The 15,522-nt window shown below is 44.0% G+C and overlaps 1 pseudogene; it reads right to left on the reverse strand.

Moving 5' to 3' along the window:
* Nucleotides 1–176: 176 nt before the first annotated feature.
* On the reverse strand, nt 177–14,819 carry LOC120660233 (annotated as a pseudogene).
* Nucleotides 14,820–15,522: the final 703 nt, after the last annotated feature.

Here is a 15,522-nt window from a genome sequence, read left to right on the forward strand (position 1 = left end):
AGATAATGAAATTTTACTTTTTAGAGAGTTAGTGGATTTTAGATGGGCCACTTATATCCTACCTTGTTCATTCAGAAACATAGGTGACAGAATGGTTCCCGTGCATCGTGTCAAAAGTGACACAATCACACAACTTGTGAATTCCAACTTGTGATTAAAAATATCCAATATTGTGATCCAGCTTTTTATAATCCGACAAGATGTTTCATCCTGTGCGATACAACCACGACATAACTTAGGGATTCAATTAATCTGGCTTTTAAGATCAAACAGTCCCTTAGCTGCAGAAACATGAAATCCAACTTTCTGATAGAAATTTGTACAATTCTTTATTTTCTAACTATGCCTGATTTTTTTTTTTTGCGGGTTAACTATGCCTGATTGAAACATTGAGTTTGTGCAATTGCTTGTGGGGCACTGATGTATGCAATATATATACCCTTTATTCCCTCCACATACTCTTCTGGTCCATCTTCTTCATCTCTGTTAATAATCTACCTTCTTTGGAACTTAAGGTACTTGATGCCGAGACAAAACACAACACCGAAAAGTGTACTCATTGCAATATGTAGAGTTATAACTAAGGCCAAGTAGTCGTCTTGCAGGCCTAAGTATTCCTTCATGAACTCACTCACTGGTTGGTCTGGTTGCCCTGGAACACGGATGAGCTCCACGCGGTCGCCAAGTTGAGACGACATGAGCCCATAGATAGTCCATGCCGCTGGGTCTGCCCAGTACATCCACCTCCACCAAACCGGTATCATCTGCAAGTATAGTAACGGATCATAGTTTAGAATTTCTATTGCATTCATAACAAAAAAAACATTCATGTGCTGCCTCCCAAAGTCCCCAAATGTATACTGATGAGGGGATTGGAGATGTAAAAAAATGAGTTACCTTTCTTGGGACGATGAAGCCAGCAAAAGTATTCCATAGCATGAAGATGAAGAAGGACAGGACAGCAGCTATCTCTTCGTTTGGTGTAAGGGCAACCACCATCATCCCAAAGAGTGTAAAGTCTATGAAGCTCAGTGTCATATATAGAACGAACCAAAAGAACTTTGTGACAGTCAGTCCGAATCCAACCATTGGGTACACAATCGCTGAGAAAACGAACACTTGGATAAACATATTAAGGGATTTCAACTGCTATCTGCACAAAGGATTCCAACATGGATCGATGTTATTTTTTTCTTTCCAAGAATGATAAGTAATTGATTGTTTTTACCTGAGCAATGACATATGCCATGGAGGAGTACATTCCAGAAAAAATTTCGCGGTAGAACACGACTCTCTCCATTGCTATAGTAGGCTGCAAAGTGGCACAGTTCATGTAGCCTAGGAACAGTGCCGATGCGTATGCAGTTCCCAGTATGTTGAGCACATCCTGTTCGTCCTTGCTTTTTGTGCAAAAAGGAAAGGTTTACTTTTTCTTACCAAAAATGGTGAAACTAATAACATTTATGAAATTGACACTGCTGAGTGCTGAGGACTCATCCATACTCACATTGTTGAACCAACTTGCCAGAAGACCATGCCAAATGTGATCGAGACACCAAATAGGCAAAGAAAGCGGGTGACATTTAGTTCAGGGTTTTTCCAGAAAGAGCAATTTTGCTTCCATAGACATGCTATGCACTGTGCCTTAAAGTTCGGCCAATATCTGGGTGGAAAATGCACATATTTCGTGCCTGCTCGTGGCTTGCTTAATTCTGCAACTAGATCCATGTTCTCCCTGCAGATACCATTTTAATCAAGTGACATGATTAATTATACACTGTTTATCTGATAACATCGATGGTTGTGTCTGGTTTACCTATGCAGTGATGATTTTCGGTAAATTTCAGAATAGTCCACTCCAATGGCATATTCCATGGCTTGTGAACTGATGTCTAGTGCCCATGCCGCTGGGTTCTGACCTTCCTTGATGCTGGGCACTCCTGGAATGGCCTAATATAGTAAAAAAGTAATTAGTTTTTGTCCCCATGTTAATGTTGAAAGTGTGACCTCAACAATGTCTCACCTCGAAGTAGTTTATCATGGTGCTAGAAAGTGGGCCTAGCGACCCACTATAAATGAGCTGACCCCCTCTCTTCATAAGTAGCAGCTACAATTGATAAAAGGAAATTAACTCGATTGTTAACAGTCAAGGGTAACAATGCATAAGCGTTTTTTTTCAGAACATGGATTCGGATTTTCGCTGAGAAAGTGAATTGAGTACATTCATAATAGAAACTTGTGGCAGAAATCGAGCTATCTCTTTTAAAATTTCAAATTCTATTCTTGCATGACCATATACTTAATACAAACATCATACCTCATCGAAAGATTCAAAAATCTCAATGCTTGGCTGATGAATTGTGCAAACCACCGTGCGCCCTGTGTTCACTGTCTTTCTTACTGTGCACAATTGCGGCAGCACGGGCATCCAAACCAGTTGTTGGTTCATCCATAAAAATTATGGAAGGGCTAGCAACTAGTTCCACCGCTATAGTAAGTCGTTTTCGTTGCTCAGCTGATAGCCCAGTAACTCCAGGAATGCCCACCATAGCATTCCTCAAGTCAGTTAGCTCTATCAGTTCCATAACTTCTTCTACAAACATCTGAAACATGGCAAGAAATATTTTCAGGCATCATGGGCTGGGTCTTGTTACTTCTTCAAAAAATAGTTTAAGTATTATTATGCATACATCTCTTTTGTGTGAATTGACTTCTGTAGGCAAGCGAAGGTATGCAGAAAATTGCAGGGACTCATATACTGTGAGGTAAGGAGAGTGGATGTCCGTCTGCTCGCAGTAACCTGAGATCCTTGAGAATATCTCTTGCCTCTTCGGGTAGCCCTCTACGTTAATAGTTCCTTCAATGTATCCTCCAGTTTTCCGTCCTGCCAAAACATCAAGCAATGTTGTTTTCCCAGCACCAGTGACCCCCATCAGTGCTGTTAGCACACCTGGCCTGAATGCACCACTAACATCACGTAATAGCTGAAGCCTCTCTTCAGTGGCTCCATGCTTTCTCATTTCCTATCATCATTTTTGCATTTGTTAGACCAAGTGATAGAAAAGAAATGAAACTTGTATTTTTTAGAAGTAATAATGCAGAGAGTTTACTCTTGGCATGTCAACGAAATAGCTGATTTGACTGAACACAAGTGATAAGGGTTGGAATGGAAGATTGCCTCCATCAGTTGGGTTCTTCCAACCTCCACAAACTTGATCATTGTACTCTATATCCTGAACCTTTCGTGGTTTGACTTTTAGATGATGTTCTTTTGGAGCTACAAATGATTGGGAATCAGGACAATTGTCACGCCCACTTTTATGAAAATGGATAGGATCGAGCTTGTTAGATACACATACAGTTCAGGAATTCCAAAGCAAATATGCTAAGGAGGTTGAAGATCAAGGAGAAGCCAAATAAAACACCAACACAAACCCAATACCAGTGCCACTCATTTATTAATCCCCTGACCTTTAGGACAGCCTCTCCGGTGGTATTAACGTTTTCAAAATGAAAAACCTGTCATGCAATTGACTATAGCTTATGTGCAGGACTTAAATGTATAATGTCAATACGATAATGTTGAAGAAATGGGAAGTTACCGTAGCCCATCTCTTATCATAAAATTCATTCAGAGCGACAGCATTAAGAGAATAGGTGAATGGGGAGGCCCAATAACCCCAGTGCAGCCATGGTCGGAGGTCATCTGAGAGCCAAGTGTGAAATGGAAAGCAGGTGTTATTGCATTCATGACTTTAATGTAATCATAATTTCCATGCACTCCTCTTGATGCAATAATACTCAGCTCTCCCGCATATTCGAGAAAGAAAAAAAATCTCCTTGCACCGTTATGCTGTTGAGAAATTTGATGGCAGTAATCTTACCTTTGGATATGACGAAGCCTCCAAGTATTAAAATTGCTATAAGAGCTTGAATTCCTAGCATGTTTACCATTACCTGTGTTCTTCCTATGGATGCTATCAAGCGATAAAGACTCGTTGACATTTGATGCATTGCGAATAGGACTAGGAACTGCTGGAAAAACCTACAACAAGCATCAGGGCTTTTCTTGATTAGCATTTTTCAATTTCTGAGCACTTCAGTATAATGGCATTATTTTAAAAAAATCAATGATACCTAATAGGTGAAGGGGCATAGCCAATGGAGTAGTAAGTTGTGCAGGTCCAAAGGCCTGTCTCCATCAGTGACATGGGTATGTTGACTACAAAAATTGAGCATAGGCTAGCCCAGCCTGGTAATCCTAGCAACTCCCTTTGCTTATAGAATGTTGGGAGCCTCTTTACGGTCATTGCAAGTTCTGTCATGCCATTGAAGTTTACCACAGCAATACCCATAAAGAGGGATCCCATAAACTTATTCCCATCATACACTGTATTATGGTTCATCTCTGTTCTAAAGAAAGTGTTGCAAGCACAAAAGAGAGAAAAATGATCTGTATGGCCTTGAAAACATGAACAGCAAAGTTTCTTTTTACTAGGAGCACTTCTCTCAAGAAACAAGCTTTAAAAATGTTCCATTTTGTAATGATTTTGCTATCAGCTACTTCAGATGCCTTGCTGTCTTGTTTGTTATCTGTGTGGCACTGTTTGCCTTCCAAAAGTTGAGGGAGACTGTAGGCTCTGAAACACTTTTCAAAACATTCAATGGAGTGATATTGATACTCCCTTTCTCCACCTGCCCAATACTGCTGCTGATCCTTTTTTGAGGTTACCTATCCAATGTGAAGAATATATATTGATGATTTCAGAAGATTCATTCAGTTATTCTGATGGTTGCATTGCTGCATTAATGGACACTGCTTGATCCTATACAGAAAACTGTTGATGACTTAATGTGCTATTACTTGGTCAACGTTTTGAGAAAATTTCAATAAATCATTTTGACAAAAGATAGACGTCAATGAAGAGGCATAAGCACCTAGAGGTATCCTTGTGTTTCTTTTATTTATTACTTGAGCTCGATGCCAAAGGATCAATATGTCCTTAGAAAAAGATATGCATGTTCTACTTTTATCATTTTTCAATTGGTTATGCTTGCAGTGAGTAGCCTTTTGTTTTCGGTTTGAGGTATATCAGCCTATGTGTTAGATGATTTTCATGCGTTACGTGAAGTTAAGAAAAAGGAAGGTGGAATAGACTAGAATGAACATGCCATTTGATCCGTCGATAGACTAGAATGAAAATGCCATTTGATCTGTATCAAGGTTTTTTGGGCATACAAGACCTCATACAAGTAAAGTAAAACAAGGTTATATTGGAAACATGGGTTACCCCGTTGACCAATGACCAGTAATTTGATTATTCCAATTAGATGTCAGTGTACTTATCAGAGTGTACTTTGCATTAGGAGTTCAAAATCAAGTCCAGGAGGATCATGAGGATGTTAACTGTTAGGATATTGTATTACCTATTGTGAATTTGTGATTGTGCTTGGTCTAGCCCACGGGCCATGGGCGCCTGGCCGCACCAGCCTCCTTGGCTGTGCTACGCCGGCCCTAGAGATAGGATTAGATAGCTATCAAGTCTATTAGGCAACGTATTCTCTTAATTGGCACTGTTTCCATAAGCCTAGAGTTACCATGCCTATATATGTACATCCCTCGTGTGCCATCAATACATCGTCAATTCTCGGCCTATCTCTTTTTCATGGTATCACGAGTCTGGGTTCCTCGCCCATCTCCCTTTCCGCTGCCCTAGCGCGCCTCCTTGGTTATGCCCTCGCGCCGGAATCCTCCGTGTTGCGACCACCCCCTCCATGCCTGGGTCTCTCACCCCCTCCGTGCTAATGCCACGGCCAACACAACATCCAAGACCGCCGCCGCCAAAGCCACGGCCGATGATACTACCGCGGGAAAAGCCAAACGTCGGGCGGCGTGCGAGTCTGCCCTAGCCCGCGCCGCCCAGGCAAAAGAAGAAGTTGCTGCGGTGGCCAGGGACCGCGACGTTGCCGCTGCTCACGTGTCGAAGCCTCGTTCTCCAACGACGACGACGATCAGGACATCGACGACCCCACCTACTCCGGTCCTCAAGATCTCCACCATGCCTTGCTTCTCCATGAAGCCACAGCTATCATAAAACTTCATGCACAGGCTGTGGTGTCCAGAACATCCAGAGTCGGATCCCCGTCATCCTCGACATCTCCGGCAACTACGCTCGCTGGAGAGATCAGTTCCTCTTCATTGTCGGCAAGTTCTCCCTCCAGGACCACATCCTCTCCGTCACTCCTATCACCGCTGCCTATCCAGATTGTGCGTGCATGGACTGCGTCATGAAGTCTTGGAACCTCGGGTCCATCTCCGAAGATCTTGCCGAGACCATCTTCGCAGGCAGCCTCTCCGCGTGCGACACCTGGATTGCCGTAGAAACACAATTCCTCAGTAATCGCGAGACGTGCACCCTCTACCCTGATGCCGAGTTCCACGGCTTCTCCCAAGGTGACATATCCATTACATATTACTATAGGCGTCTCCAGCGGATGGCCACTGATCTTGGCGTGCTCAGCGAGGTTCTCTCGGATCAGACCCTCGTCCTCAACCTCATCCGGGGCCTCAACAAGTGCTTCACCAACGTTGGCCTTCACCTTCGGCGGAGCCAGCCCTTCCCCTCCTTCCTTGAGGCAAAGGACCTTGCACATAGAGGAACTCACCTTCACGCATCAGGCGGCGACACTGGCTGCCCTCATTGCCACTCAGACCGCCGCGCTGCCCCATGCTGGCGGCAGCGGCAACACCAAGGGAAGCAATGGCTCTGGCTCCAGGGGCACTCAGATGAAGCCCTTCAAGAGTCGCCAAGAAGGCTGTAGGCATGCCTTCCCAGCAGCCTGTCGGTGGTGCAAAGGGGAGGGGAGGGGGCAACCCGGGCCTTGGCCGACCTTCTTGAACCCCTGGACATGGTCTATCCAGATGTGGCTGGCCACCCGCCCTCCCCAGCAGCACCAGCAAGCGCTGCTCACCTACCAACAGGTTCTCATGGCGCCTCCACCCCAGTAGCACTAGGCTCCTGCACCAGCAACTCCTAGCGAGGCCTCCTCCAGTCAGTGGGCACCGCCTGCACCCGGGTTTTATAACCCTCTTGCCGGCTGGGATCAACATTTCCTTGCTTCTACGTTCAGCACCATGACGTTGAACCAACCATAGACAACCGACTGGTATTTTGATATAGGTGCCTCCTCACACATGACATCTCATTCAAATACCTTGTCACATATATCAGCACCTCGGTCATTTACTCCTTCATCAATTATTGTCGGTAATGGCTCTTTTCTACTAGTCACTTCCACAAGCTCTACTGATTTATCTTGTTCCTTTCAGCTTAATAATGTGCTTGTGTCCCCACACCTTATTAAGAACCTGATTTCAGTTCGCCAATTCACTACTGACAATAACTGTTCTATTGAATTTGACCCTGCTGGTTGTTCTATGAAGGATCTCCTGTCCAGGAAACTGATCGTCAGGTGCAATAGCTTCGGGCCCCTGTACCCACTGCACCCACTTGCTGCTCATTCCTTCGCTTCCACCACTGCTTCTATGTGGCACCGTCGCCTCGGCCATCCGGTCGTGAAGCTCTCGCGAGGCTTGCCTCCGTCCTTCTGACGTGCTCCAGCGACGGTGGCTCCTCCCTCTGTCATGCGTGTCAGCTTGGGTGCCATACATGTCTACCGTTTCCTATGTCATCATGTCGACTGTCTTGCAATTTTGAACTCATACACTGTGATTTGTGGACATCACCTCTTTTTTAGTATTTCAGGTTTTAAATACTATTTGCTCATTCTGGATGATTGTTCGCATCACTTGTGGACGTTTCCGTTATGCCTTAAATCTAATACGTATTCCACACTCACCAATTTCTTTGCTTATGTGCATACCCAATTTGGCGCCACCATCAAAGTAGTTTACTGCGACAACAACAAGGAGTTTGACAACTCCAGCACTCACAGGTTTTTCCTCACCAGTGGCATCCACCTTCGCATGTCTTGCCCCTATACCTCCACCCAAAATGGTAAAGCTGAGCACATGATTCGTACTGTCAACAACTCCATACGCTCACTGTTGTTTCAGGTATATGCTCCTCCTCCTTCATTTTGGGTTGAAGCACTTCACACAACAACTCATCTGTTGAATCTCCTAACCACCAAGACAATAGATATGTCTACACCCCCCCCGATGCGGCCCTCTTCAGTTCACCGCCCTCCTATGACCATCTACGTGTTTTCGGTTGTAAGTGCTACCCCAACTTATCTTCCATCACACCACACAAGCTCGCCCCTCGGTCGACCTTGTGCATCTTCCTCGGTTTCTCCACTCACCATAAGGGATATCGCTATCTTGACATTGCCTCCAACAAAGTCATCATCTCCCATCATGTCATGTTTGACGAGAACACGTTTCCCTTTCCTGAGTAGTCTCGCGTTTCTACATTGGTGCATTTTAAGTTTTGGACACATCTGAATATGTGCCGAATCCTGTCGGACTACCATAGCTTCTCCATGTAGGATCACTTGGCGGTCGTGCTGGCTCGAGCTCTCAGCTCGCCGAGTGCAACACCCCCTGCGGTGCCCACACCTCCATCGACAGTGCCACCCTGCACAGCCACGTGCACAGTGTCCTCCCCTAGTGCAGCATCGCCCAGCACCACCGTCGCCCCCGCACAGCCACGCGCGGCTGCTTGGGTGCCCCCGGCATGGTACATCCAACACATCCACACTCGACGCGCTCCCCGTGTTCCACCGGGATTCGCGCTTCTCCATGCAGGCACTGCTCCGATCACCCCTATGGTGAATCAGCATCCCATGCAAACTCGAGCCAAGAGTGGGTTCTGGATGCCCCCACGCCCCCATCAATCTGGGGCTCCTGTCAACCCAGCTCTTGCCTGCCTCGAAGATCTACCGAAGTGGCCTCACCGACCCCAATTGGCGGGCCACTATGGAGGAGGAGTACGCCGCCCTGCTGCAAAATGACACATGGGATCTTGTTCCACGGCCACCCCGCGCCAACATTGTTTTTGGCAAATGGATATTCAAGCACAAGTTCCGTGCAGATGGCTCACTCGAGAGATACAAGGCATGTTGGGTCCTTCGTGGCTTCTCACAGGGCCCGGAGTGAATTTTGACGAGACTTTTAGTCCCGTTGTGAAGCCTGCCACGGTCCACACTATGCTCACCCTAGCTTTCTTGCGTCAGTGCCCAATCCATCAGCTGGATGTGAAGGATGCTTTCCTTCATGGGACTCTATCTTTCAAGGATTAGGCTCATCCGAATTTTGTTCAATGGTTGAACTAGTCCTTATATGGTCTCAAGCAGGCTCGTGTGCATGGTACAACCACTTTGCTGCTCATATGCTCACTCTGGGATTCATGGAAGCAAAGTCTATTACTTTGTTGTTCGTCTACCACCACGGCTCAGAAACCGCTTATCTTCTTCTGTATGTGGATGACATTGTCCTCACTGCATCGTCGACCGAGCTTCTTAGGCGTATCATCACAACACCCCAGCAGGAGTTTGCTATGAATGATTTTGGGGAACTTCATCGCTTCCTAAGGATGAAAGTTCAGTGCAATAGCAGTGGTCTCTTCCTTTCTCAGCGGTAGTATATGCTTGACATCCTCAACCGGGCTGGCATGGCCGAGTGCAAGCCAATCTCCACTCCAGTCGACTGCAATCCAAAGCTTCCTGCAGATGGTGTTTCTGTTTAGGATGCGATGGATTTCCGGAGTCTCGCTGGTGCCTTGTAGTATCTTACCTTCACTCGGCCAGGCATCGCCTATGCTATTCAGCCGGTCTGTCTTCATATGCACGACCCACGGGGGCCTCAGTTGGTTGCTTTGAAGCGGATTATTCATTATATTCGGGGCACTCTCCACCTTGGGCTGCTCCTACGACCATCCTCTTCCGTAGAGCTGGTAGTGTACTCTGATGTAGACTGGACTGGCTGTCCTGACACACGCAAAACCACCTCGGGCTATGCTGTGTTCCTCGGCGACAATGTGGTCTCCTGGTCTTCCAAACAGCAGAACACAATCTCCTGATCCAGCGCAGAAACCGAGTATCACGCTGTTGCCAATGCCATCGCCAAGGCATCTTGGCTACGACATCTTCTGCAGGAGCTTCACGCTCCCCTTCATCGTGGAGTCTTGGTCTACTGCGACAACATCAGCATAGTATACATGTCTTCCAACCCCATCCAGCATCGGCACACCAAGCACATCGAGATCGACCTTCACTTCGTCCGAGAACTGGTCGTCTGTGGTGATGTTTGCGTTCTTCATGTGCCGACCACATCACAGTATGCCGACATCTTCACCAAGGGGCTTCCTTCACCGATCTTCAGTGAGTTCAGGTCCAGCCTAAACGTTTGCAGTGCGGCCGATCAGACTGCGGGGCATGTTAGAAGATTGTATTACTTATTGTGATAGTGCTTGGTCTAGTCTGGCCCACGGGCTATGGGCGCCTGGCCGCACCAACCACCTTCGTTGCGCCAGCCCTAGGGATAGGATTAGATAGCTACCAAGTCTATTAGGCAAGGTATTCCCTTGATTGGCACTTTTTCCATAAACCTAGGGTTACCTTGCCTATATATGGACATCCCTTGTGTGAATTCCAGGCCTATCCCTCTTTTATTAACGCTTGTGGAAAATACTTCAATGAGGAAGCAAGATGACTTCTCCTTACATATTGGCAAATTGGGGTCCAAGCTATAAGCTCTCCACTTTGATTCTAGATTTAAGTCACGTGAGTCTTATATTATGTATTCTACATTTCAAGGCACTAATTTCTTAGTGAATGGAGGACGTCTCTTTTTTAACTGAACTTTACATTAAGGATCTATTTTCAAATGTCTTACAGTTATATTGATATGGTTTACATCAAATCTTAAACGAATATAGAGATCAATGTTCCAGAATTGAATTGCCTTATCATATTTCTCAACATTTCAGTGTTCTACTCAGTAAATTCATGATTTGCTTCTGGAAATTGGAATAATTTTGAAAATGTGAGATTTAAGAGTATTGCTTTATATGATATCTAATTTAAGTTTAAATGGCTCACCTCTTGGAGGAAGTCAGCTACATTTTTCCTGCTAGGGCATGCAAAGCCAATGGTGTTGAAGAAACTAACAACATTTTCCTGAGGACCGTAATAAATAATCCGACCCTCACATAGAAGAATTATGTCATCAAATAATTCAAACGTTTCTGGAGCTGGTTGGAGCAACGAAATAACCATTGTAAGATCCATAAGATAGGTCATTTGTCGGAGAAATGTCATAATCTCAAATGTGGTAGAGCTGTCCAGGCCTGTTGATACATCATCCATAAAGAAACATTTTGCACGACCAACTAGCATCTCCCCTGAATTTTTTGAACAATGGTAGCAAAAAGTAAGTATTGGGAACACAGAAATCAGTGCACTTATGTAGAATCAGTGCACTTATGTAGGAGTACATGTGTATGAGAAAATTAGCCCCAGCCTTAATAAACTCGTATAAATATTTGATAATAAAGTGACAGTAAATGTGTAGGTGAAATATTAGTACTTTTTTTCCTGAAAGGAAGTTACTTACCGATTGTTGTTCGCTTTTTTTGGCCCCCAGAAATTCCTCTACGGAGGGCATCCCCTACTATAGTGTCAGCGCAGTCAGACAAGCCAAGAATCTGTATACAGTAAACTAACCTTTAAGAATCATGGAAATATTTATGCAGTAATGAACAAAGTTACACTGAATTCTTTTTTATATACCTTGATAATATAATTAGTTTTTAGGTTGCTTCCCTTGTCTCCGAGCTTGGTTGCCTACAAGAAAGGCATCTTAGATATCGTTAAACCTAAACAAGCTTAAGTTCATAGAATAATATGACTAAGTAGCACCTTGGAAAATAGTTCCTGATATACTTCGTTAGTATCTGTATTTCTTTTTATTGCATCTCCCAGTATCTCTACGCAGCAATAAACACGTTTCCGTTAGTATATATGGATTCATCAATTTTTGAAGATGACACTGAGGTTTGGGCCTATGTGTCACTTTTATACTTGATTAAACTTCATAATGCAGTCATGCCATCTACATTAGAAAGAGGAAGTACGCATTTATTTTACCAAAAAAATACAAGAAGCATAATATCATACCAAACTCATTGTTTGATCCAAGCAGGTTGGAAGAGAAATTAATTATCTCTCTCACTGTCATCTCAGCGTGATGGAGATCATGTTGACTGACATAAGAACAAAGGTAGTGTGGTGTAGAAGATATTGATTTCCCATTGTAGAATACCTTTCCCTGCACCTGTAATAATGAAATAACACCATACCAATGATATGCACACATGGTGTGTGTGTGTGCGCACGCGTGTGTGTATATGTGTGCGCGCACGCGCGTATGTGTGTGTGTCACCATCGCTTACTTATTTTGCTATTTACACTGATTTTCAGGACTGGAGTTGCTGCAAAATTCGGTTCACCTTCAAAGAAGAATCTAATTTTCCTGCCAGTGCCCTTAAGAATGTCGTCTTTCCAGATCCAGGTGCTCCAAGAACAAGTGTCATTCTGGTCAGAACAGAAATTACTCACTGCCATCAATTTCGATAAAACCCACATTTATGCTTGCCTGTGCAGAAATATTTCTTGCTATGTGCCATGTTAATGTTTAAACACAGCGTATATTATATTTGAAAATAAAATTTTGATAGTGGATCATGCAAATATACCTAGATGGTCTTATTGTTCCACTCACTTCATTTATTATCTTGAATGTCCTTTTTTGCGCTGCACACGTGTTCGCAGAATCTACTATAGCCTGCACAAGAAAATAGCTTTTAGTTTTGCACATATACATAATGCCCCGGTGATTAATTAGTTTTTGGAACTTCTAAAGTAATTAAGGATGCAAATCCATTTCTATTTGACTTTCATGCATACATAAAGCTTTGTTGTGAGTAATAGCTCTTGTCTTCATTATTTTTTTCGGATATTTGTATTTTTTTCCTTTACTTTAAAGTCCAAATTACTCCCGTAAAGTATTTGTCAAAGTCCGGATGATCCGCTAAACTATTTCTTGGTTCAGTTACCATTAAACTATGTCATTTGGTCAAATTAACCCCTTAATAAGGTTTATCTTTTTTATTTATATATAGGCAAGCGAAGTCCTAAGTTAAAATTTGTAGGATGATAGGAACATCACAACATATTTTGGAAGAATGTATCAAGAATTCTTCATCATTATTTTTGTAGGTATGATATTTAATAATAAATTAATCTTTATGATACAAAACTATGGAAAAAATAATGATAGAAATTCATAATATGTTTTAATATAAATTGTGATGCTCACTACAACCCTGTAAAATCTTAAATTAAGATTCAACTTGTATATGAAGAAATAAAAAGATAAATTATATTAAAAAGTAAATTTAACTAAATGACATAGTTTAGGGGCCTAATTGAACCAAGAGATAGTTAAGGGATTTATCTGGACTCTGGATTTACTTTAAGGGAGTAATTTGAACTTTTTTCTTTTGTAACTTTGCTATTTTATCTTTACTATTCACAAGTCATTGCTATTTTATCCATTTTCGATGGTCAAATATGGGCAAATGCGCAAACTAAGAGCAAAATCGCGTTGACTTGTCAAAAGTAAAATGCAAAACCACGAAGTTAAATAATAAGGGCAAAACCACGATTGCACTTTAAAATAGGGCCAAGATAAAAAAAAACTATTTTTTCAATTTATTTTATCCACTATTTTATTTTCACTAATGCTAAGAGGTATCCAAATTTAGGACAGCAACCGTTACAATTTGATGCAAATTTTTAACCTTCCATATATTGCCATTCGATTTTTTTCATGTAGTCGGAGTGTCAAAATGATGCAAGCATTCAAAATTCTGATAGTTCCGGTCTGACATGAAAATTTTCCTCGTACGTATGGACCAAATAAATTAGGGAATCGGACGCTCCGGTCTGACATGAAAATTTTCCCTTATCCAAGTGAATGGTGCTTTCCACATCCGACCACTTCCTCTGCTCTTCCTTCAAACCTTCTTCTCTACTCTTGCTGTCGATCCAGCTTGCTCCTGCTTCCCCAACAACTCTGCTCTTACCCTTGCAAGTGTCGTTGGCAAGTGCAAAATGGAGGCTCTGTGTCGTTGGCAAGTGCGTGTATACTCTACGTCTCTACGACAGATTGCCTCACGTACCTTGACGCCGTTGAAGACGGCGTTCGGGAGCGTTGGCAGCGCCCTCCGACCGACGCGCTCCTCGGCCTCGACGCTCACGCCGTCGAACACGACCTCCACCTTCTCCGGAGGCTCTCGCCCCACCCTGCAAGCCCATGGCCGAGCCGTGAAAGAGCTCTGTAACTAGTTCATAGCTCTGTTCAGAAAGATGCACGGCCACCACAGTACCATTGCCTGACGTCCCTAAGGACGCGAAGGAACTCTTCGTTCTCCGTGTGCGTCAATGGAGGAGCCTCCTCGCGGACGGTGGCCGCCATGGCCAGCAACCTCGCTCGACAGCTGCAGAGGCGCACAAGAATACAAAGCTAGCTTGGTTGGTATTGTCTGCTGTCAATACACATACACGGATAAGAGGCTCACTCATCGGGTGCTACGTATTGTTGGCTGCCATATTTATACAAGGGAGCAGGGAAGATGTTTCTTTCGGTGGGCATCTGTTGACGCAGATTTGGCCAACACACAAGTGCTAGAGTGCGCAGATCGCAACAATCAGAATCTGATGAAGATCCCTGGCGACCGGTCAGACCGGTCACGCCAACCGGTCAGACCAGTCGGGCGCAGTGAAACTTAGCGAGGACCTAGAGCCACGAGCTCGGGAAGGTCCTTGTCGGAGCTCGTAGATCTAGGATTGTCTTGGAGTCGGCAGGCCACCCAAGATTCCCTTGAACGCTGTAGAGACGAGCAAAGAACATCACGAGATTGGAAAAGCTAGGGTTTGAAGAAAAATATGAAAAGTGTAAATTGATTGATTCAATTGGGTAGAAGACCTCAATCGACTGTGACCTTTATATTTATAGGCCAAGGAAGACGTACTCCTTCCAAATCGGGTTACAAACGGATCTACAAAGCAAATCTAACCAGACTCGGATTACACAGAGCCAGACCGGTCTGACCGGTCGGCCCAACCGGTCAGACCGGTCGGCCGCGCACCTTGCCAATTTTGGCAGCAACATATGCCCCCCTGCTTTTTTTGGTGAGTTTTGCAAGCCAAAAAGAAAGTACCAGAAATTAGCCTAAATACATGAATTTATACAGAAAGTACGAGGCTAAAAATAATGCTAAGGGCGATACTTTATACCGGCCGTCTTCTTCTTCAAGCGTCTTGCCACATGCTGGGATAATATTTCTTCAAGTATCTTCCATTAAGAACTCTTGAAAGACGTTCTCCTTGCATCGTCTCCACCATATAATAATTACCGAAGATAACATTGATGATCTTGTATGGCCCTTCCCAACTTGGTGACCACTTGCCGAACTTAGTGCTCTTTGTCCCAAA

The sequence above is a fragment of the Panicum virgatum genome, chromosome 2N, assembly GCF_016808335.1.
Source record: "Panicum virgatum strain AP13 chromosome 2N, P.virgatum_v5, whole genome shotgun sequence".
Lineage (NCBI taxonomy): Eukaryota > Viridiplantae > Streptophyta > Magnoliopsida > Poales > Poaceae > Panicum > Panicum virgatum.